The sequence below is a fragment of the Miniopterus schreibersii genome, assembly GCF_964146895.1.
Source record: "Miniopterus schreibersii genome assembly, chromosome: 6".
NCBI classification, from domain to species: Eukaryota; Metazoa; Chordata; class Mammalia; order Chiroptera; family Miniopteridae; genus Miniopterus; species Miniopterus schreibersii.
In genome coordinates, this window is record NC_138107.1 from 15,281,908 (window position 1) to 15,305,034 (window position 23,127).

Below are 23,127 nucleotides of genomic sequence, written 5' to 3' on the forward strand. Positions count from 1 at the left end.
AGTATAAAGACTAGAATCTCTCTCCCCCCATCATTTTGTAAATAAAGCAAACATATGCCAAAATTATAATTTAATTATACTTCCTTTAAATAGCCTTCTAGAAAAACCACCTGGTAATAATACCACTGTTGTAAATATATTTTCTCCTAATGTACCTGTATTTCTAGGCTTTAATTTGTCACCCAAAACAATAGTTTTAGTCTCATATACTATAATACTGACTAAATGAACCTGTAAATTCAAAAATATGGAAAACAGTGCAAAGCTGTAATATTACCAATTAAGCAACTTGGAAATTAATTTTGCAAATATTCATAGCTGCCAACAGGAAAATACATAATATATTCCAGTTGTAGTACATAATACATTCCATTTGCTCCTTCACAAAGGGCTTCGGTTTCAATCAGGAAGTGTACAAGACAACTGTCTTCCTAGAATATACAAACTAGACAATGATCAGTCACTTTTGTTCTGAAAAAATTAAGAAAAAGTTTATCTCTAATCTTCACAATTTTCCTCAAATCAAAATAAAATTTAGTATGCCCAGAAGAAATGCAATTTGCGTCTATTTTCCAGAACATGGATAAAAAAGTGATAACATGAGAAAGATGTTAAGACATAATTATGTATAACAATTCTACTAAGAATAACATATAGGATATAATGAATGATCTTGTGGTTTTACTTTAGATTACATTCTACAACTTTAAATTTTTGGCATGAAATAAGAATCTCTTATAGATGTTTATACACATAATCACTGAAACTTGTATTAATTTTTAAATTATACTCTGAAAAGTTTAGTCTATATTTCTAGTAGCTTACAATGTGCGGTCTTCTCAATGTACTAAAAATATTCATAAAATATCTATGCCTTCCAACCACCAGCTCTGTGGAAGCAAATACAAACATTAATAATAATATCAATAAAATAGTAGTTAACACCTAGGCTTAGAACCATCACAGAATCCTGTAACTTTCAAACCCCTTTGTTTATTATATCAAAAGTCTGAAATCTGGCTTCTGCCTTTGGTTCTGGCATTATTTCCAGCCACACATGCTTTCTTCCTGCCTTATATATCCCACTACCTGTAAATCGCTGACCACACAATGAGTTCCACATCTTTGGGCCTTTGTATGTGATGTTCTCTCTGCCAACTATGTCTGTGTTTCTTCTTCCATGCAACTAATACCTTCAAAATTTAGTTCGAGGGGTACCACCCTTGGGAAATTTTCCCTAATCCCCAGTTTTACTTAGATGCCCCTCTGTGGTATATTACATTGAGACCCCAATTCTTTACCACACTCTATGTCAGCTCCCATTGTCAAGCATCTTTAAATGCCTTCACACTATAATTCTGAGTTAATCATGCTCTATACTTTGGCCAATAAGATGTTAGCAGATGTCATCAAGCAAAGACTAAGAAGCACTTACATTTCAACTTATGCTCCTGAACTGTGCCACTGCCATGAAAATATGCCCAAGCTAATCTGCTGGAAGACTACAGAGCTGAGTCACCCCAGTTCTCCAGTTGAGGCATCCTAGGTCGCCTGAACAGGCCGACAGTGAGCTAACAGACAGATGACTAAATCCGGTCAAGACTGGTGGAGCTGCCTAATCTACTATCCTAGACACATAAACCTAAATGCTGAGGTTTTACTATTGAGGGTTTATGGCTTTTTCTTATACAGCATTACTGTGTCAACAAATAACAGATCCACCCTCCTAGATGCTGCCAAAGCTCTTATCATAGAGAGAGAGCGGGGGGGGGGGGGGGGGAGGGGGATCAAAAGGAGAGTCTTATTGAAGAAGAAAATATTCTTATGGAAAAAGATACAGGTGATGAAGAAAAGCTATTTAGATGGATTCTCCTCCCTCTGATTTCACTTGGATCTCAGATTCCAATGCATTTCCCCCAGGGTGTGCAACTTAAGGGGCACACACACTAAATACTGGTGGAACAGATTAAAACGTTAAGGCCTGTGGGTAGCTGTCCGTTAGATGAGAAAAAAAACCCTACAATTCATGTGGCTTGTGGATACAATGTGAGCAGGAAAGAGCCAATAATTGTAGTGCTTTGGCTGACAACAATATGAGGCTATGCAGAAGATACCTGATTTTTTTCATCTTTAAGAAATGAAATAGCACATAGTGGGAACCCAATAAATGCTTACTGAATGAAACAACAGCATAAGGGGGAAAAATTCAAAATTTTATTATAGTTGGTATGCTTTTTAACAGCTAAAAATTATTCAAAAAGGTACCACATTAACAATGTGTATATTTTTAACAGCAGCAAATATAAAAAAGGAAGGAAAAAATCAAGGAATCTGAAAGGACGTAAGATTTAGCATCAATATATAATCAATTATAGTGACGAGGAAAATGAGTTGGGTGATACATACTGAGGATTTACTATTTGCCAGATGCTACTGAACTGATTTAAATGTCAAAACAACCCTATGAGGTAGGTACTATTATTTCCATTTCTAGGCATGGACAGGTTAACTAGGTCACCCAAGGTCACGTATTTAATGAATGGAACAAATGGAATTCAACCTCTCACCAGTCTGTCAACTCCAAAAATCAAAACCCTGACTACTTTGTAACATTGTCTTTCATAGAAACTGAAGGGACTTCAGATGTAATTTATTTAAACTTCCACCACAATTAAGATTTAATTAAACACTTAAGATCATATAAGCCGGCCGGTGTGGCTCAGTGGCTGAGCCCAACCCCCGCACCAGACCGGGAGGCTCCACCCATTCCAGGTCAGGGCACACGCTGGGTTTCAGGCTCCATCCCCAGCAGCGGGTGCACAGGAGGCACAGATGCTGACGTTTCAGAGCAATGTTTCTAACCCTCCCTCTCCCTCTAAAAAACCAGTAAAACTTATTTTTTTTTTTTAAATTAAGACCATATAAGCATACATCCAACTAGCAGGTGGCTACAGTAGGTTATTGGATGACATTTGAATAAATTACAAATGACTTTTTGAAAATTAACTGTGGAACATGCAGAAAAGTAAACCAACGTTTAAAGGTTATAATAGTTGAATTTACAAGATTGAAAGGAAAAATCTGGAGAATTGAAACATCAAATGCTTTTCATATTAAGAGTGAGAAAATGAAATCTATTAGAAGGGTGAAAAAAATCTTCCAAGTCAAATGTCTTCCTCTCTAGTCATTTAAAGAGCTGAATTTACCAAATAAAATTCATCTTTTAAGTCTCAAGAATTAATTGTAAATATTAAAACAGCCTAACTGGGAAAATCCATGGTACATTTATGAATAAATCACAGGAGTTCTGGAACAAAATTCATAAATCATTCTACTAATTAATGTAAAATTTCCCAAGGCTAAAACTTAGTAAAAACAATAAGAATAGAGTTAATCTCATCATACTTGATTAAAACTGATTAAATGTGATACTTGGAAATAGACGCATTCTCTAGGCACATAATTATTATATTCAGAGTGAAATTTTATTTCCAGCTTAAAGACACCAATGCATATAACATGCACAGAGAGTTTGATAAACAGAGAAAAATCACAGCCCTGAGGCTCCCCCAATAACTTCAGGAATCCAGGATCTCTAATTTCCATAATCCCAGGTCCTACAGAAGTAAAAATTGGAACAAATTTCATATCTCAAATCCCTTGGTGAATCTCCACTACTCTGAGGGAAAAGGGGGAAAGAGTGATGCCCTATGCCATGGGGCCCAGAGGATACCAAGATTCAAACAAGTGTAAACAATCTCTCCCTTAGTATTGATAAGAAACTAGAATATTAGATACACAGTCTGAGTTCTCTTAGCTTCAGGGAACTCCCCCTCCTTTCCTCTCTCTCATTCCAAACATTCAAGCTATGAAATTATGTTCAGGTGTTTGACTAAATATATATTTCACAGCCGGATAACTCAAAATAATATTTAACATTTAAAATTAAATTGTTCACATTGTACTGTTCTTCATTAAATTCAATTAACTGGTTTCTACTTATAGATGTGTTCCTAAAACCCTCAGTGAAAAAAGTTAAAGAAAGAAAGATTTTATTTCTAAAAAATGAAAGAGGAAAATGGAGAGTGCCGGAGTAAATACTGTTTTCTCGACACTTGAACTGAACTGTAAGTAAGAAAGAGGGAGCCAAAGGAGCCTGTTCACCCTTACTATTTCTTTGCACAGGTGTCATGCTTACCGTGCTGTTAAAATGCAACAGCCTAGAATAATCTATTCCAGAGATGGGGGTGGGGCGTGAGGGAGGAGAAGCTAACCAGGCCGTCTGCAGCACTTTCAGTCCAGGTTATAAGAGTAACATGTAGCAGAAAAACCTTGCTCTGTTTGGTATAACTACCTCAATTTTCTTAAAAATCACATATACTTGAGAGTTAGAGCCTTTATATATTTTCTCTCTAAAAAACTTAACATTTGGCAGCACCACTGGAATATGAAAAAATTAATATTTATAAAAATATATTTATATTTTTAAAAAGTTATGAAACACTGATATTTAATCTGTCTCTTAAATTTGCTAAGAGAACAAAACAATGGACTTTGAAAGGGTACCAAATCCATCATCATTAATTTTATTGTGGTAACTAACTTTATCCTAATGGCTTGATAACAAAGTTTAGCCTTAAGGCTAAATCACCACATAGATAATTAAAACAACAGAAAGATAGAAGAGAGGGTTGCTCTTACCCCCATAAGATAGTTTTACTTCTAATTTTTGTGGGGGGAAAAACCAACAAAATACCATATTGTTGAAGAGAAGTCACGTCAGAAGATATTTTCAAATTAAACAAGGAGGAACGCTTCATGTTAATTTTCCAAGTTTAAATCACATTGAGTACTAAACTCTCAGACCCAGTTAACAAGATAATAATCCTCTGCAACCTGCTAAATTCTTTCATTTTGGATTATACACTGAAGATGAAAGGTAGAAATTTAGAGTCTATATACATTCTATTTTCAGCATTATCATGAATATGTTGCAGTTAAAACTTTATTAATGATCATTAAAATTTAATTTCACATAACTGTTATGTCACAAAATATTATTTATTATTCTTCTAATTTCCCACCAACCATTTAAAAGAGTAAAAACCATTCTTAGTTACTCATATGTACAAAACAGGTGGCTGTCAGCATTCGGCCCTCAGGCTATAGTCTGCCAACCTCTAATGTAATCGAACAGCAGTGCCAAATAATGCATGAACTGAGAGTGAGCAGTAGGTGCTGACTGTAACTGCCACTGGTGTTCAGGGAGGAGGCGGGAAAATGTTAGAATAATCGAGAAGACTTCTTTGAGTCAGAAGTACTTGAGCAAGGATCTCAGGATGATGAGAACTCGTACTGCAGGTAGTTAGTATAAGCAAGAAAGTTGTCCCACTCTACGAATAAAACCTACTCTTTTGTCAAAACATGTAGAGAGCGACAAACAAGTGTTGCACTGTTGTTTAAGCTGTATTACACAACTTACCAATGTTTGAAATATTGTATATTCACACTGAAAATAATAAAAAACAAACTGGTAAGGGTTATCAAAAAAGAATGTGGAAGTCAAACCCCATTGTACTTAGAGAGGCAATGAAGCTAAAACAAGGTCATCAGGGTGCTCCCTAATTCAGTATGACTGGCATCCTTATAAAAAGGAGAAGTTTGGATACAGGGGAGACCACGTGGAGACACACAATGAGAAGACAGCAACTTGACTGAAGTGATGCACGTAAAGCCAAGGAATTTCAAGGACTGCCTGGAGCAGACAAGAAAGGATTCCCCCTTAGAGCCTTCAAAGAGAATATGGCCCTTATGGCCCTGCTGACCCCTTGATTTTAGACTTTCAGTCTCCAGAACTGGGGGACAACATGCTTCTGCTGTTTTATACCACCCAGCCTGGGGTACTTTGTTACAGAAGCCCTAGGAAACTGATACACAAACATAAAGTACGAAGCATGCTTTTCAGACTATCACTACAGTACTCAAGCAACCATGTCATCATTTAATGCACAACACAGATATGAAGCTGAAACAAAATGAACAATGCATTAAAATTGTCAAGTTAAAATTCAATTGATTTTCTTTGCATGATATGGCTACCAAACAAGTCATTGTCTTTTTCCCTCACTACCTCAAACCAGATGTCCTTGGGCTGGATAGACAGCTAACAGGCGGAAGGAAAGACAGAATCATACTTATTTATCAGTTGTCTCTTGGTGTCAGGTGAAAGCTTCCTAAACAAAGCAAAGGAGTAACTAATTCTGTTGCTGCAATTAGGGGCCCTGGTCTCCTCCATGTCCATATGGTATATCTCTTCTCATTAAGCCTAGTGTGCTCCTGAGTAATCCAAGAAATGACCACAAAGACCACCTTCTTTCCAAATGGAGGTAACATAAGCAACCAGGAAATTCATTTGGATCCAGGTCAAGTTTTTTTCTTTCACAAGATGGAGCTTCACATTAAAGAATAAAAGAAACCACATTTTTCTTAAAGCAAATGAAAGCATACTTACCTTGCTCAAGAGCCCTTTCTCACAGTTGTTACGCTTAACATTTTCATTAAACGGTATGTTAATGATTTGAATGTGAGCACAGCCTCACTTCTTTAGGGGGGGAAAAAAAGAATAATTTGGGCATTGTCTTGGATCAAGGCCATTTAGTAAAAATAAAGTAGGCCAGCAACATCAAGGCTACCACAGAATTGTTAGAGTGCCCTGTTATTTTAAGAGTATATATTGATCAATTATTTAACTTGATTTATACAATGTAGGAGATTTTAAAAGTATTAAAAAGAACTCAAATTATAAGATATCAATTATTATCTTCATTCTAAGTTTTAATAGAGCATCTCTGAAAATGTGAGTTTATTAGGAATGTTAAAGAAAACTTACCCTTAATTTGAGTTTCTTTACATTTGCCTGGAGGAAGTTGATTGATCTAGGCCATATTTAACTGGTATAACTCCTCATTTTGTTTTTCCTTAAGGCTTCCAGTTTATACAAACACTTTATCTGAACTCTTTTCTAATCTTTTTTCCCAAAGTACTATTTTGTATAATGTGTAGAATTAAAACAAGGTGGTAGGTTCTAATCCAACCCATTAACCATAGACCCAAGATTATAATTACCTATAATGTACTAATATACTAGGATAAAAACTTGTTTGGGGAAAATTAGTTAGAAGTTAGGGAAATGTATTAAAAGATTCCTTTGGCCCTGGCCAATGTGGCTTAGTTGGTTGGGCTCGTCTCATGCACCGAGAGGTTGCTGGTTTGATTCCTGGTCAGGGCACACTGCCAGGGTTGCGTGCTTGATCCCCAATAGGGGGCTTGCAGGAGGCAGCTGATCAGTGATACACTCTCACGTTCCTGTTTCTCTCTCCTCCCTTCCTCTCTCTCTAAAAAAATCAATAAACTATTCTTTAAAAAAAAAAGACCCCTTTGGTAATAAATTAGTAGAGACATACTGGGTACAAATTTGGAGACAAAGACTCATTAAAGCAGAAGTTGAGATTTCTACAATCAATCAATTAAACTTACACTTGGGTTTAAGAATATTACCTTAAGATGTGGTAAGAGAGAACTCTACCCTGAGCCTGTCACAAACACGTCAACATCACCACTCATCACTCGCAGATAACTCAAATCATCGGGGCCCTAAGGAAATACTTCTCCACATTTCTCAAAACAAAAGGCTACTGCATCAGAATGCCTTGAAGGTTTGTGGGTTGTTACTACTGACACGGGAAGCGCACACTGCTCTAGGGAGTTGGGAGAGTTAGTGGTGGAAAGCAGAGGTTCTCAAAGCCTCCTCTCAGACAGCATGTATGCAAAGGATTCTCCAATTACAAAGTACTGTTTTCAAATAGTGCCAAGGATCCATTTTCTTCCTTCTCTTCCTGTTCCGACTTGCGATTTCAGGGCTATTTAGGATGACTTATAGGACATGGGCCTTTATTTAAATTCCTGCCCTTTGCCCTGCAAATTTGAGGGGTGGATTTGAGCAAAACTGGTCAGACAACCTATGGTTCAAATAAAATATCATTTATAGCACAGACTTACTTTCTGGTAATAGAAAAGAATAATGTGTGTTTGGAAATTCCGGTTAAAAATATTAAGAACTATTGACCCTAACCTATTCCAAAAAAAAGTGGACATCTTTCCTGTTTTTAAAGATTTCCAGTAAAAGAAAGTCCAAAGCCGTATTATTGTTTATGTTAAAGTTTCCATTTTCAGCTTATTTGTATTTTTATCCATTTTAAACATGTTTTGAAAAAGGAGACTAGCATAGAATGTTGGCCAAATTTTCAGAGATCCAAACATGATCTCTTAAAATATGAACTTACAAATTGCTTAATGTCTCTGAGCCCAGAGGTGTGCATTTCAATGTCACCTAGGTGCCCAAAATTTAAATTTCAAGGCTGCTTATCAAGCACAGAAACTGAACACTTGAGCTAAACTCACAAGTGTGCAAAGAAGTAAATATCCATTGGAAAAAAAATCTGATTTACAGGGTGGCCCATTTAAAACAGTTCCCATTTAATAATGTGGCTGTGTACAGGGCCTCTTTTAAATGGGCCACCCTGTATGAAGCTTAAGTCCAAGATAAAAAATGTCCTCCCTTGAGAATTTTTAAAAACCAGAAACACTGTAGGTTTAGTGGTTATTTTTAAGGTTTTAGATGGTTTCTTTGGACTCCTTTAGAACTGAAAAAAGATGGATACACATTTTAAAAATGAAATGTTACAACCACACATCTGTAATGAGAACCAGTGCCAGTGGATATTTTTAAAGCAAATTAAAACGGTCAACTTTTTTTAACTTAGGCAAACAGCTGCTATACACAGTGCACAGTAACTACTTTTCAGCAAAAGTTCAGAAGGAATTTCCTAATGAAGATTTATAGGATGTTCTGGGATTGATAATTAAAGGTTCCCCTAAAAAGATATGAATGACAGCATCAAAGATGTGAGGGTTAAGGGCACTAAGCGTGCCTGTGCTCTAAGGGAAGGGCTGGAATTTAGAATAAAAAATACACAAAGTAGTTACCACAAAGGGAAATGAGGATGAATCTGACATGGAGCAAACCTTTATTGTGTATCTTTTCTCCACTGATTTTCAAGTCTTTTGTAAGATTCCATAGTGATTTCTAATGTTTAAATACCTCTATTATTGGTTCCTTCATTTTTTTTTAAATCCTCACCCGAGGATATGCTTTCATTGATTTTTTGCGAGACAGAGATTGATGTGAGAGAAACACCCATCAGTTGCCTCCCATACATGACCCGACCAGGGATGGAACCTGCAACCGAGGTATGTGCCCTGGCCTGGCATCGAACCCACAACCTTTTGGTGGACAATGTTCCAACCAAGTGAGCCACCTGGCCAGGGCTAGTTCCTTCTTTTAAAAAGGGGAGTGAGAGGAACGGGCTTACCTAAAAAAATTACGCCGATAAAGAGATTATAGGGTCTGAAGATTCTGACTTCCATTCTGTATCTGACTTGAATAATGCTGTTTCTTCTCTAAAATCAATAACAACAACAACTATGGACCCTCCCATCACCCTATGAGCCACGTACTCTTCCTAGGCACTTGACATGATTAAATTATTTAATCACCACAACAATACTATGAGGTTGATACTGTTATCTCCATTTACAGGTGAAGAAAGTGAAACATTAACAGATTAAGTAATCTGCTCAAGGTCACAAACATAGTAAAACTGCCTGTTGTGGTTCAAGACATGACTCCGGTTCCAGGGTCCATGTTCTTAAGTATTAGGCTATTCTAGATCTTCAAAAAGAACAAGAAACTGCATATTTCCCTTAAAGTTACATTCAGTAAGGCCATATTCTAAATATGACATATCATCCCCCATCACAAGTGTAGCAGCCATATTCAGCTTCATCCTTAGCAGTAGCTCATTCATTCAACAAACAGTTATTAAACACCTTAGTGGGACAAGTATTGGTCTAGGCCGTGGGGATAAAGCAATGAACGAAACAGGCACTCTGCCTTACACTGATAATCTTGGTACTTGGGTGATACCTAATTGGGATGAACACTTAATCTAAGGGCATACAGGGATTGACAAGCCAGCAGATAATGAAGCAGAACCACTAACAGCTTTGCTCTACAATACAATATAACTGATTATATTTATTTTCTTGGAAAACTGACAAAGTCAACAGGAAGTAGGCTAGACAGAAGTAAAAAACACAAGAGGAAAGCAGTAAGCTCAAGCAACAGAGCAACATAGACCCAAGTAATCAAAAACCACAAAATAAGAAAAAAGGACAGTAAAGACAGGAAAAACAGCAAAAGAGAAGGAAAACAAATACAGGGAGAACCAGAGAGATGAGAATCTCAAGAACAGTGAACTGTTATTGGGTGTGTATAATGATATTGAATTATAGTTTTAATGTGTATTTTCCTGAAGACTAACGCTGTTCAGTAGTTGTCATGTGCTAATTTGCATTTCATATGCCTTCCTTTGTAAAATGCCAAGTCTTTTGCCATTTTTTAATTGGGTTGCTTAACTTTTTAATTATTGAAGTGTCACAGTAATATACATACTTTGGGTACAAGTCCTTTGTCAGACATGGTAGGTCCTGCAAATATCTCTTCCCCAGTCTGTAGTCCTCCTATTCATTTTCTTAAATATAAACTTTAAGCAGATCGAGCAAATTTGTTAAAAGAGTGTGTTTTCATCACTGAATTACGTGGCATCTCTAGAAAATCAACTGACCATCTATGTGGGTTTATTTGAGAACTCTCCATTCTATCCCACTGATGCAGTGCCCATCCCGCCACTACCACACTGTCCTGATTAGTCACATTTTACTTTCTACCAAGTCTTGAAATCAGACAGCGTAAAGCCTACAACTTCATTGCTTTTAAAAACTGCCCTGGCTATTTTCTGTCCTTATATAAATTGTAGAATGGGCATGTCAATTTCTATTTTTAGAAAAGCCTGCAATGACACTGATTGGGATCACATTCAACTATAAATCAATTTGGAGAGGACCGGCAATAAATTAAAGCAGCGAATGTCTCTGCTTACTTTTTTCTCTCAGAAGTGATTTGAAAGTTTCGCTGTACATACTTGTCATATTTTAAATTTATTCCTGTATGATTTTTAATGCTATTATAAATGGTTTTATTTTAAATGTCATTTACTTTGTTTCTGAAACTATTTTATTGAGGTATGGCTGATATACACAAAGCTATACATATTTAATGTATACAACTTGATAAATTTGGAGATAAGTATATATCTGTAAAATCATCACCACAATCTATGGCATAAACATATCAGTCAACTCCCAAAGTTTCCTGCAGCCCTATTTTACTCATTCATTTATTTCTGATATAAGCCCTTAACATAAGGTATATCCTCTTAACAAATTTTTAAGTATATAATACAGTATTATTAACTATATCCACTGTGCTGTACAGTGGTTCTCTACGAATTATCTATCTTGGATAATTGAAATTTTGTACTCTTAGACTAACACCTCACTATTTTCGCCTTCCCCCAGCCCTTGGCAACCACCATTCTACACTCTACTTCTATGAATTTCATGATTTTACATTTGTCATATAAGTGGTATGATGTAGTATTTCTCCATCTGTGTCTGGCTTGTTTCTCTTAGCATAATGTCCACCAGGTTCATTCATGTTGTCACAAATGGCTTCATTTTAAAGGTTGAATAGTATATCATTACACGTATATGCCACGTTTTCATCATCCTTTCATTCATCAGTGGACATTTAGGTTGAGCCTGTGTCTTGCCTACTGTGAATACTGCATTTGATTTTCTAATTCTTCACTGATTACATACAGAAATACATTAATTTTTGTTTATTAACTCTGTATCCTGTGATCTTGACACATTCTTTTATTATGCCTGGTAGTTCTGAAGTTATTATAATCCCTTTTTAGCATCTGTACATACATTTGTGAACACAGGCACTCTGACTTCTCCCTTTTCAACTGGAATGTTCATCCCCGCAGCGTTTCTCCTGCGCGGGCCAGGGCAGCCCGGGGTACACCGAACAGACGGAGCGAGAGCAAGCATGCCTTGTTCTTGACCTTGCAGGGAAAATGTTCAGTCTTTCCATTCATTACAATATTATATGTAGGTTTTCAAAAGATCTTAATCAGTTTAAGCATATTTTCACTTAGAGTATCCTGAGTTTTTATTATACATATTAAATTTTATCAAATTATTTTTTATATCTGTAAGATGATTATGGTTTTTCCCTATTCTGTTAATGCAGAGAAATACACTGAGGAATTTTTTTGAATGTTGAAACAAATATGCATTGCTGGAATCAATTATTCTTAGTCCTTTCGTATTACCCTTTATATATGCTGCTGGATTAGATTTACTGATATTACCTAAGAATTTTCCATCATATTCATGAGAGATGGTGATCTGTAGTTTTCTTGTAATATTATGATTTGGGTATCAGGATAATGCTGGTCTTAGAAAACTAAGCTATCTGGGCTGGAGTTTACTTGGTACAAAGTTTTTAATTACTAATTCAATGTCTTGATATAGGACTATTGAAATTTCACTATCTTTTCTTATCTCAGTTTTGGTAATTTGTACTTTTGGGAAATTTACCCATTTCATCTAGATTATCAATATTCCTTTATTACCTTTTAGTAACAGCGGAATCTATAGTGATGCTCTCTCAATTCCTGGTACTAATAATTTGTGTGCCCTATTTTCTTCTTCTTTTTTTTTCAATATATCTTTATTGATTTCAGAGAGAGGAAGGGAGAGGGAGAGAGAGAGATAGAAACATCAGTGACAAGAATCATTGATGGGCTGTCTCCTGCACGTCCCAGACTGGGGATGGAGCCCACAACACGGGCATGTGCCCTGACCGGGAATTGAACCTCAATCTCCTAGATCCTAGGTCGACACTCAACCGCTGAGCCACACCAGCCAGGCTGAACTCCTTTTTCTTGATCTAGCTTGGGATTTATCAATTTTTGGATGTTTTCAAAGAACTGCTTTTATTTTCATTGATTTTTCTTCATTGTCTATTTTCTATTTCCTTGATTTCTAGTCTTACACTTACTATTTCCTTGCTCTACTTATTTTGAATTCAATTTGCACTTCTTTGTCTGTCTTCTTAAGGCGAAGGTTTGCTTTTCAACCTTTTTCTTTTCTTTCCTAATGTAAGTATTTAGAGCTATACATTTCCTTGGAGGCAAAATGCTTTAGATTCATCTTATAAACCCTGATGTATTATGTTTATTATCATTATTTTTTATCAGGTTTTTTATTTTGCTTCATATATTTTGAAGCTCCGTTATTAGGTACACACATAATTGGTCATTCACTGATTGACCAAACCTTTTATTATTATATTCCTCTTTGTCACTGGACATGTTTCTTATCCAGAAGTCTACTTTGTCTGATATTACTACAACAATACTAGCTTGCCCAATTGTCTAAGAAAATCAAATAAACTCTCTTAAGGAAGAAGTCACAAAAATATCTCATGAACTATGACAAACTTTCTCAGAAAATAAAATCATTCACAAGAGTTCAGGCTTTAGAATTTAAAAATTGTTTCTATTAAAACATTTTTGCCACATTTCACTATGAATTTACAACAATTTTAACAATTCATTGTTTCATTGACCTTTCCAGTAAGCAAAAAAATTTTAAGATGAACATTTCACATACAAGTGTAAATAAGTTGCATTATCTATTTTTACAGAACAAAAAAACATTAACAGGGGCAACTTAAATTATCCTCTGCTTGAAATAAATGAAATTCAGAATAGGGAAAAAAAAAAAAAAAACACAGAAAAAAAAAATTAAACAAAGAGTCAGTTCTTTGAAAAGATAAACAAAATTGGCAAACTTTTAGCTAGACTAACCAAGCAAAAAAGATAACCCAAATCAACAAAATTGTAATTGAAAAAGGGGATATTACAATTGATGCCAGATATATACAGGACCATAGAAGTTATTAGGAGCAACTATACAAAAGAAAAACACAACTGGACAACCCAGAAGAAATGGAAAAATTCTTAGGAACTTGCAACATACAAAGAATGAATAAGAACGAAATAAAAAATCTAAATAGACAAATTACTAATAAGAAGAATGAATCAGTAATCATAAATCTCCCAACAAAGAAAAGCCCAGGAAACGATGGCTTCACTGGTGAATTAAAATACAACATCTGTTAACAAATTAGGGATAGAAAAAATATACTTCAATATAATGAAGGCCATAATGGCAAGCCCACAGTTAGCATCATATTCCATTGAAAGTTTGAAAGCATTTCCTATAAGATCATGAAAAAGACAAGGGTAATCATTCTCACCACTTCTATTCAACATAGTACTACAAGCCGTAGCCAGAGCGATCATGCAAGAAAAACAAAGCATCAAAATTGGAAAAGAAGCAGTAAAATTATTTCTACTTGCAGGGACATGGTTTTATATCTAGAAAAATCCAACAGCATCATAAACAATAAAATACTTAGGAATAAGTTTAACTAACCAAGGAGGTAAAAGAGTGCTACACTAAAAAATACAAGACATTGAAGAAAGAAATCGAAGAAGACACAATAAATGGAAAGGTATCCCATGTTCACAGATTGAAAGAATTATTAAATTATCCATACTACCCAAAGCTATCTATAGATTCAATGCAATCACTATCAAGACTCCAATGGCTTCCCCCCCCCCCCCACAAGTAGAAAAAACAACCCTAAAATTTACATGGAACCACAAAAGACTGTGAATAGCCAACGCAATCATGGGAAAGAAGAACGAAGTGAGAGGCACCACACTTCCTGATTTCTAGCTCTATTATAAAGCTCCAATAATCAAAACAATATGGTATTGTCATAAAAACAAACTTGAAGACAAATGGAATAGAACTGAGAACCCAGAAATAAACTCATGCATATATAGTCAACTAATATTTGACAAAGGAGCATAGAATACTCAATCGAGAAAAGGCAGTCTCTTGTGTAAATGGTACTGGGAAAATTGGATATTCACAAGTTAAAGAATAAAACCAGACCCCTATGTTACACCACTCACAAAAACTAACTTGAAATGGATTAAAGATTTTAATGTAACATCAGAAACCATAAAATGCCTAGAATAAAACAGAGGAAAAAAGCGTGACAGGTCTTGGCAATGATTTTTTTAGACATGACATATAAAGTAAAACAACAAAGAAAAAAATAAACATGTGAGACTACATCAAACTTAAAAAGTTTCTGCACAGCAAAAGAAACCATCAACAAAGGAAAAGATAACCCACCAAATGGAAAAAAAAATCTGTAAACCATGTACCAGATAAGCAGTTAATATCCAAAAACTATTAAAAAACTCATACAACTCAATAGCGGAAAAAGAATCACCAAAATTCCAATTTAAAAATGGGAAAAAGACTTGAATAAACATTTTATCAAAGAAGATATATGAATGGCGCACATTACACGAAAAGGTGCTCAACATTAATCATCAGCAGGGAAATGTAATCAAAATGAGAATGATATCTCACCTCATGTGTTAGAATGGCTTTCACTGGAAAGGTAAGAGATAACAAATGCTGGAAAAGATGTGAAGAGAAGGAAAGCATTCTGCATTGTTAGTAGGACTGTAAATTAGTACAATTTCTATACACGTTCCTCAAAAAATTAAAATTAGAACTACCATATGATCTAGAAATTGCACTCTGGGAATAGGTCTGAAGGAAACAAACACACTACATTGAAGCGATATCTGCAACCCCATGTTCATAGCAGGATTATTTACAATATTCAAGATATAGAGACAAACTAAGTGTCCACTGACAGAAAAATGGGCAAAGAAACTGCGATATATCTATACACAATGGAATATCACTCTGCCATAATAAAGAAGGAAATCCTTCCATTTACTATAGGTATGGACCTTGAGGGCATTATCCTAAGTAGACTACATCAGACAGAGAAAGACAAACACTGCATGATCTCACTTACATGTTGAATCTTTTTTTTTTTTTAATTCACAGAAAAAAAGATCAGATTTGTAGTACCAGAGGTGAGGGGTGGGGAGGAGAAATGAATGAAGGTGGTCAAAAAGTACAAACGTCCTGTTATAAAATAAGTAAGTACTAGGGATGTAATGTGAACCTGATGACTACAGTTAACACTGCTGTATGGTATATTTGAAAGTTGTTAAGAGTGTAGATTCTAAGAGTTCTCATCACAAGAAAAACTTTTTTTTCTTTTTCTTTTTTTGCATGTATATGATTTGTGGGTGCTAATTAAACTTACTGTGGTAATCATTTCTTAATATATATAAGTCAAATCATTATGTTGTACATCTCAAAATTATACAAGCTGTGTCAAGCATATCTCCATAAAACTGGGGGGGAAATCCTCTGCTCAAAGGCTCCGACCTAGTATTCTGCTAAACGAAGCCCTTCAAATTCATTCTCTTTGCATTGTTATGAAAACTTCTAGGTAAAAGATAACATATTCACCTGCTGCTAATGTATGTTTTAAAAAGACTTTTTGGTAGATAAAGAAGTTTAAGTTTGACAGTCTGCACACTGGTGCTCAGTAATTAAAAAGGCTTGCACTGGCTGTGCAGTTCAGGTGGTCGGAGCATCATCCTGATGCAGCAAGGCTGTGGATTCAATCCCCAGTCCGGGAATACACAAAAATGAACCAATGACGCGTCAGCAGGTGGAATAACATTTCTCTGTGTGTGCGTGAGTTTGTTCTCCTTCTCTCTCTCCCTTCCTCTCTCTCTAAATATCAATAAAAAAATTAAAATTTATATAAAAAATAATAAGGGCTTAGTATGAAATATTGAAGATGTGAAATCTAGTCTTTGTCACCAACTTCCTAGTTATGAGACCTTGCATTTCAAATTCTTGGTTTCCTTGTATAGACATTTAAGCAATAATTTCATTTTTAAAATTAGAATTTTAATACTAAGGACCATTTATTGAAAACTTATCATATGCTAGACCAGTGTAGACCAAATGTCAGCCATCTGACTACCACTTTCACAAGCTATATTGCTTTTTGTTCTAGTTAGGCTGTTATTTATTACTTTCTCTAAGTCAATATATATTTCTACTTTAATATATTAATTTAAAAAGGAAGTTTCTATCATGAATATTGATCATGGAAAAATCAATATTATATGCCAGAAAGAGCAAGTATCTGCCACTGATGGCAATTAACAAATCAATGAGATCATCATCCCTTTTCGGGGAATTCTAAATGGTGAGGTCAGGAAGGGAGGGAGGGGAGTGTAGGAGAAAAATGAGAATAAACAAGGAGAAAGAAGTCAAGTCACAAAAACAGCATTGTTAGAAATGAAGTGATGAGTAATGTGATGTGCCATAGGCACCTAGGTCATCAGAGTATACCAAAAATTATTTTCAACAGCTTTATTGAGATATAAATATTACTATAAAATTCACCCATTTAAAGTGTACAAATTAAGTAATATTTACTATATTCAAAGTTGTGAAGTCATATCACAATCTAATTTTAAAACATTTTCAGCACCCCAAAAAGAAATCCTTACCCATTAAGTCACTCCCCATTCCCGTTCCCCATCCTAACCATCCCCCTACCCCTGGCTACCACTAATCAGCTTTCTCTCTCTCTACAGATTTCCTATTCTGTGCATTTAATAACATAATTATAATATGCAGCCTTTTGTGCCTGATTTCTTACACTTAGCACAATGTGTCAAGGTCTGTTCATGTTGCAGCATGTTTTCAGTAAGTCGTTCCCTTTTTATGGCAAAATAATATTCCTTTGTATAAATTTACCACATTTTATTTATAATAAAATTCAGCTGATGGACAGTGTTTCCCACATGTTGACTATTATAAATAATGCTGTTATGAATATTTGTGTAGTTTATTCTTGTCCATTTTAAGACCTAGCTCTGTAGCTGCTGGGATGGTAGGTCTATGTGTCTATATGTCCTACTGCAATTTCCCACATCATCTGAGGTAATCTGGGGGTATCCCTTATTCTTTCAACATGAAAAAGCTTCACTAGTGTGAACATATATTAAGCGAGTAAAAGAAAGTTTAAAAATAAGTTGTAAGTACCACAAAAGAGCAATGTGCTAAGAATCAAGAATCTGAGTTATGTTTTCCTTTTTTTAAAAAAATATATCTTTATTGATTTCGGAGAGAGGACAGGTGAGGGGGAGAGAGAGAGGTAGAAACATCAATGATGAGAGAGTCACTGATCGAGCCCGCAACCCAGGCATGTGCCCTGACCGGGAATCGAACCCCAATTGCCTGGATCCTAGGTCGACGCTCAGCCACTGAGCCACGCCCGGCGGGGCCTGAGTTATGTTTTCAATGCTATATTATCAGCTCCATGATCCTGATTATATTACTGTCCCTGTAAGGATCTCAGTTTCCTTATCTGTAATTGAGGGATGCCAGGCTAACTAATAATAAAAGTTTCATTATGTTCTAAAGTAGTATCCTTTAAAGCTAAAGGTTTCATTCTAGCAGATATAGTGAACTACGGCAACCTAAAGAAAAACTTTATATGATTTTTCCCCCTCAATATTCTGCCTGATTTGTGGCACAAAGTCTACAATAAAACAGAAATCTATTCTTTCTCTAATAACATATATTATCCATAAAGCATAAAAATATATTTTCAAGCCTATATGTAACCACTACACCTCAAGTTTACATGGGTTTCTAATAACATGGTCAAAATAAAAACACACATATTAATATCCTACACGTCAGTTCCGATAAAAGAAACCACTAAAGACAAATTGTTACATATAAGACAAAACCACAAGTAGTTCTATTAAATTTCAGAGTCTTTTTTTTGTTATTATAAACTCACAGATTTTAAATTTATTCCTTTTTTTATTGATAGTATTACAAATGTCCCCCATTCCCCTCTGCCCTTTAGGCATTTAAGTCACAAAATGAAAGCAGAACAAATGAACACAGTATTGAAATCACCACCATACCCTGGTCATAATAATTACTTTAACACAAATGTTTTAAGATACAGTGGTTTTTTGAATGATTACACTGTATTTCAATTGGACTGAAATTTAAAAATCTTATTTCCTAAACAAATAGTTCAATGGCGTTTCTGCCTATTATAATCCTAAAGGAGGTAATCAACACATATTTCCATGGTTTCTTAAATATTTTCTTTGCCTTGTCTTTCTATTGGTGCTACATTTTTCATGTTAGTAAATATTTTATGTTAGAAAGTATTAACACTTATAAAACACTTTCAGTCACTTCAGATTATTTTTCTCAATAATTTTTAAGACAGGGAGAAGTTATATAGTCTTTTTATTTTTGAGATGAAGTCATTAATGCTCAGAAAAGTGTGATGCTGAGAGATTAACTAAACTACTCCATGGCATTGCTGCCTTGGCACCTATGTTGTTCGGCCAAAAGGCCTGCAAGGACCTGAACCTGACACTGGCGCCCTCAAGCAAGCACATGCCGTAGATAGCAGCTAGCAGAGTCACAGGCAAATGTAACTTCCCGATGTGGCCCTGGTGCTCAAGTCTCCTCTTACTCCCAGCATCGGATACATCACGCGCCCCTTAGATGAGACCTCTGTGAGGCTGCCAAAACCAGGCTCTTTTGGTTCGAAACAAGCAATCTAGCTGTAGCACAGGAAGCCCAAAGCACTCTACATATGGACACCTGAAGGCCCGTGCCCCAGGTCTGCCTCTCTGTATGCGCTCGGCCTTCACCTCTCATAGAGGCCCTCAGGGTGTGCCTGTACTTCCTCTAAGACCTGTGAGTGATAACGCTCTCTATTTCAATGTCTCTTGTGGTCGGTTGTTAGACCATGGCTTATGATCTGGGAACCTGCGCTCCACTTAAATGTTAATTTCACAAAATCATAACAAGTGACTTGACTAAGATAATTTGCCTGATGAGAACCAAAACAAAAACACTGGTCTTTCAATTACTATTTCTAGGTGCTTTCCATTAATAAAGGAAAAAAATATTTACTTAAGCCCCAGTTTCTCCTTTAAAAATAAAAAACCAACCAATCACCTGTCCTATCTTATAGGACTCATATAAAGTTCAACTGCTTTGTAACCTTCAGAGGGCTCTACAACATAAACTTCTACCATTATAATGAAGCATCCATTGTTTGAGTTCAAACAATACTGAAAAGAAATATCTTTACCAAAAAAAAGTTTCTCCCCCAAAATATTGTTTTATAGAAGACTTAAGTCAATTTACTTCTCACCTAAAATAGTTTGCAAAGTTGGCACGCATGCTGACTTATTTTATAAAATATTACTCTGAAAATACATTATGTTCTGGTTCTTAAACTTAAGAAAAATATATTGAAAGAAAACACTTGAGCCAACATTTAAGTCTCTGTATAGCTTGTACGATACAGATTACAAAATAACTAAATAGTTCATCTCCAGATAACTATAAAAACACAAAGAAAATATTAGAGTTCAATGGCTTCCAAACAATAAAGTTGGCTTTTCTCTATGACAGAGATGGAAAAAAGAGTGCTGGCAGCAAAATTCCTTAACATTAGAAAGAAAATAAATGCTGGCCACAGAAAAAGCAAGATGGATACAAATCAGGGAATTAATGCCAGAAGTTGTTACAAACAATCCCAGAATCTGACTTCGTCTTTTTCAAGTCACAGTTGGAGATGGGAATGGGGAAAAAATAGGAGAAATGCTTGAAGCAGCAATTCAGTCTAAGACTCACCAACATTAACAGGTAGTTCCTGAGAATGCCCCGAGTCTTGACACCAGTCTACAAATGGGGGACAAGAGAATTCACTGGAGGATGGAAAAGAATATAAACGGGGGCAGGAACAGAGTGGTCAGAATGACTTCTACCCATATTCCATTGGCCAGAATTCAATGATTTGGCCCAATCAAAAGCAGGAGAGTCTGCCTACATATGCCTACTATTCACCACTCTAAGTAGAGTTCCACGCCAACGAAATATGACAAGGATGAAAAACAAGAAGTGAGAGAGTAACTGTCAAATTTGCATATGATAAACTATGTTCCTTAAGAGAAAAAGAGTATAAATCAAAAAGCTGTACTAATAAAAAAATCCTTAAGATTAAAAATGAGTGAAGATATTTATATAGCTTTCCTCTTTAGAATAAACAATTAGAATTTATATTTTAAAATCTCATTCAAAATAAATAGTAACCTTATGAGAGAAATGTATAAGCCCCACATGAAGAAACATTACTAAAAGATGTATATACAGAGTAGGATACTAGGAAGATAGAGGAGTAGGAATCACAAGGAATCTGTCCCCCTACCTGTCAGACACTGCATTGGTTTAACTAATCTGGAACGCTGTAGTCTGTTGAAGGCTTGCATCTATCTCCCAGGGGAAGACTTAGGAGATAAATTGTGGTTAATTTTGGTCAATATAATCTCTTAGCACAGTAGCAGCAACCTACTGCCCTTCTGACAGAAGCATGGCAGGCCACTATGCATGAATTCTAGGAGGAGCTTGCACACAGTTTGCAGGACTAAGGCTGGTCAAAAAAACCCCTAAAGCACAAATATCAGAGCTATGTGTTCTGTCCACTGATTGCTGATTCTTATCACAGAGGTACAAACAAAGAGGAAAGCAGTGATTGCTGATGCACCTCCTTCCATTGTTATAAGCCCCTCACCTTCTGGATGAAGTGACATCCAAGGGACTTAAAGAACCAGGATCATTTTCTTTTTCCCTTTTCACTTTTAGCTTTTCAAGAGCAAGACATTAAATACCAGGACATTAAAAGAAAACAAACCTCCACATATAAAGAAAATCTGAAAGTTACTCTGCATGGCCAAGGAAAGGCTTAGAAAAGACACGTACGTAGGACCTTAAGTTTATGCCTAATGCTGATCCTGGCATAGAGACAGCCTACAACAACCAAAATCAATAACAAAATACAACAAACTGTGTGGAAAGGAGGAAATCTGATTTCCAGATTTACCACATTATGAGATGCAATTTCTGTGTTAAACAGCAACAACAAAAATCAGAAGACATACAGAGAAACAGAAAAGTATGATGCATTAAAAAGAAAAAATAAATCTACAGAAATTTTCCCTGAAAAAAAAAAACCTCCTAGTAGACATACTAGACAAAGACTTTAAAACATGTTAGAGCACCAGCCCATGGACTGAAGGGTCCCAGGTTCGATTCCAGCTATGGGCACGTACCTCGGTTGCTGGCTCGATCCTGGGCCCTGGGGTTTCAGGCTGGATCCTTGCCCCCAGTGGGGGCACATGCAAGAGGCAACCAATCAATGTGTCTCTCTCACATTGATGTTTCTCTCTCTCTCCCCGCTCCCACTCTCTGAAAAGCAATGGAAAAAAATATATCCTCAGGTAAGGATTAAAAATACATAAATAAACAAATAAATAAAAATGTTCAAACAATTAGAGGGAAATGTGGAGAAAGGCAAGAAAATGATGAGCAAACATAATGAAAATTTTAGTAAAAATATAGAAAACAAAAAAGAAACCGAGAAGAGAAGCTGAAGCTTAAAAGTACAATAATTAAAATGAAAACTTCACTAGAGGAATTTAAACAGGCAGGAGAAAAAAATCAGCAAATCTGCAAATAAGACCAACAGAAATTATCAAGCTAATAAACAGAAAGAAAAAAGACTGAGAAAAGCCAACAGAGACTAATTGACCTGTGGTACACCATCAAGAAGATTAATATGCACATTATAAGTGTCTAAGGAAGAGAACAGTGAGAGAAAAGAGAAGACGTATGAAGAAATAATAACTAAAAAGTTCCCAAATTTGATGAAAGATATGAATATAAACATACAGTAAATTCACAAACTCCAAGTAAGATGACTTCAAAGAAATCCACACCAAGACACAGTATAATCAAACTATCAAAGACAAAGACAAAGAGAGAATCTTGAAATCAGCAAGAAACAAATCATGACATTTAAGGAATCCTCAATATGATGATCAGCACATTTCTCATCAGAAGCATTGGAGGTCAGAACAGAGTGGGCCAATATATTCAAAAAGCTAAAGGAAAACATTGTCAACCGTGAAACCATTATCAAACAAAATTATCCTTCAAAAGTGAAGA

General features: G+C 35.6%; 1 protein-coding gene across 8 annotated transcripts in view; it reads right to left on the reverse strand.

Moving 5' to 3' along the window:
* SUPT3H (SPT3 homolog, SAGA and STAGA complex component) overlaps positions 1 to 23,127 on the reverse strand; it is a gene marked incomplete at its 3' end in the record, with an annotated part of 418,020 nt that overhangs the window by 239,610 nt on the left and 155,283 nt on the right. The gene's annotated exons all lie outside the window — the stretch shown is intronic.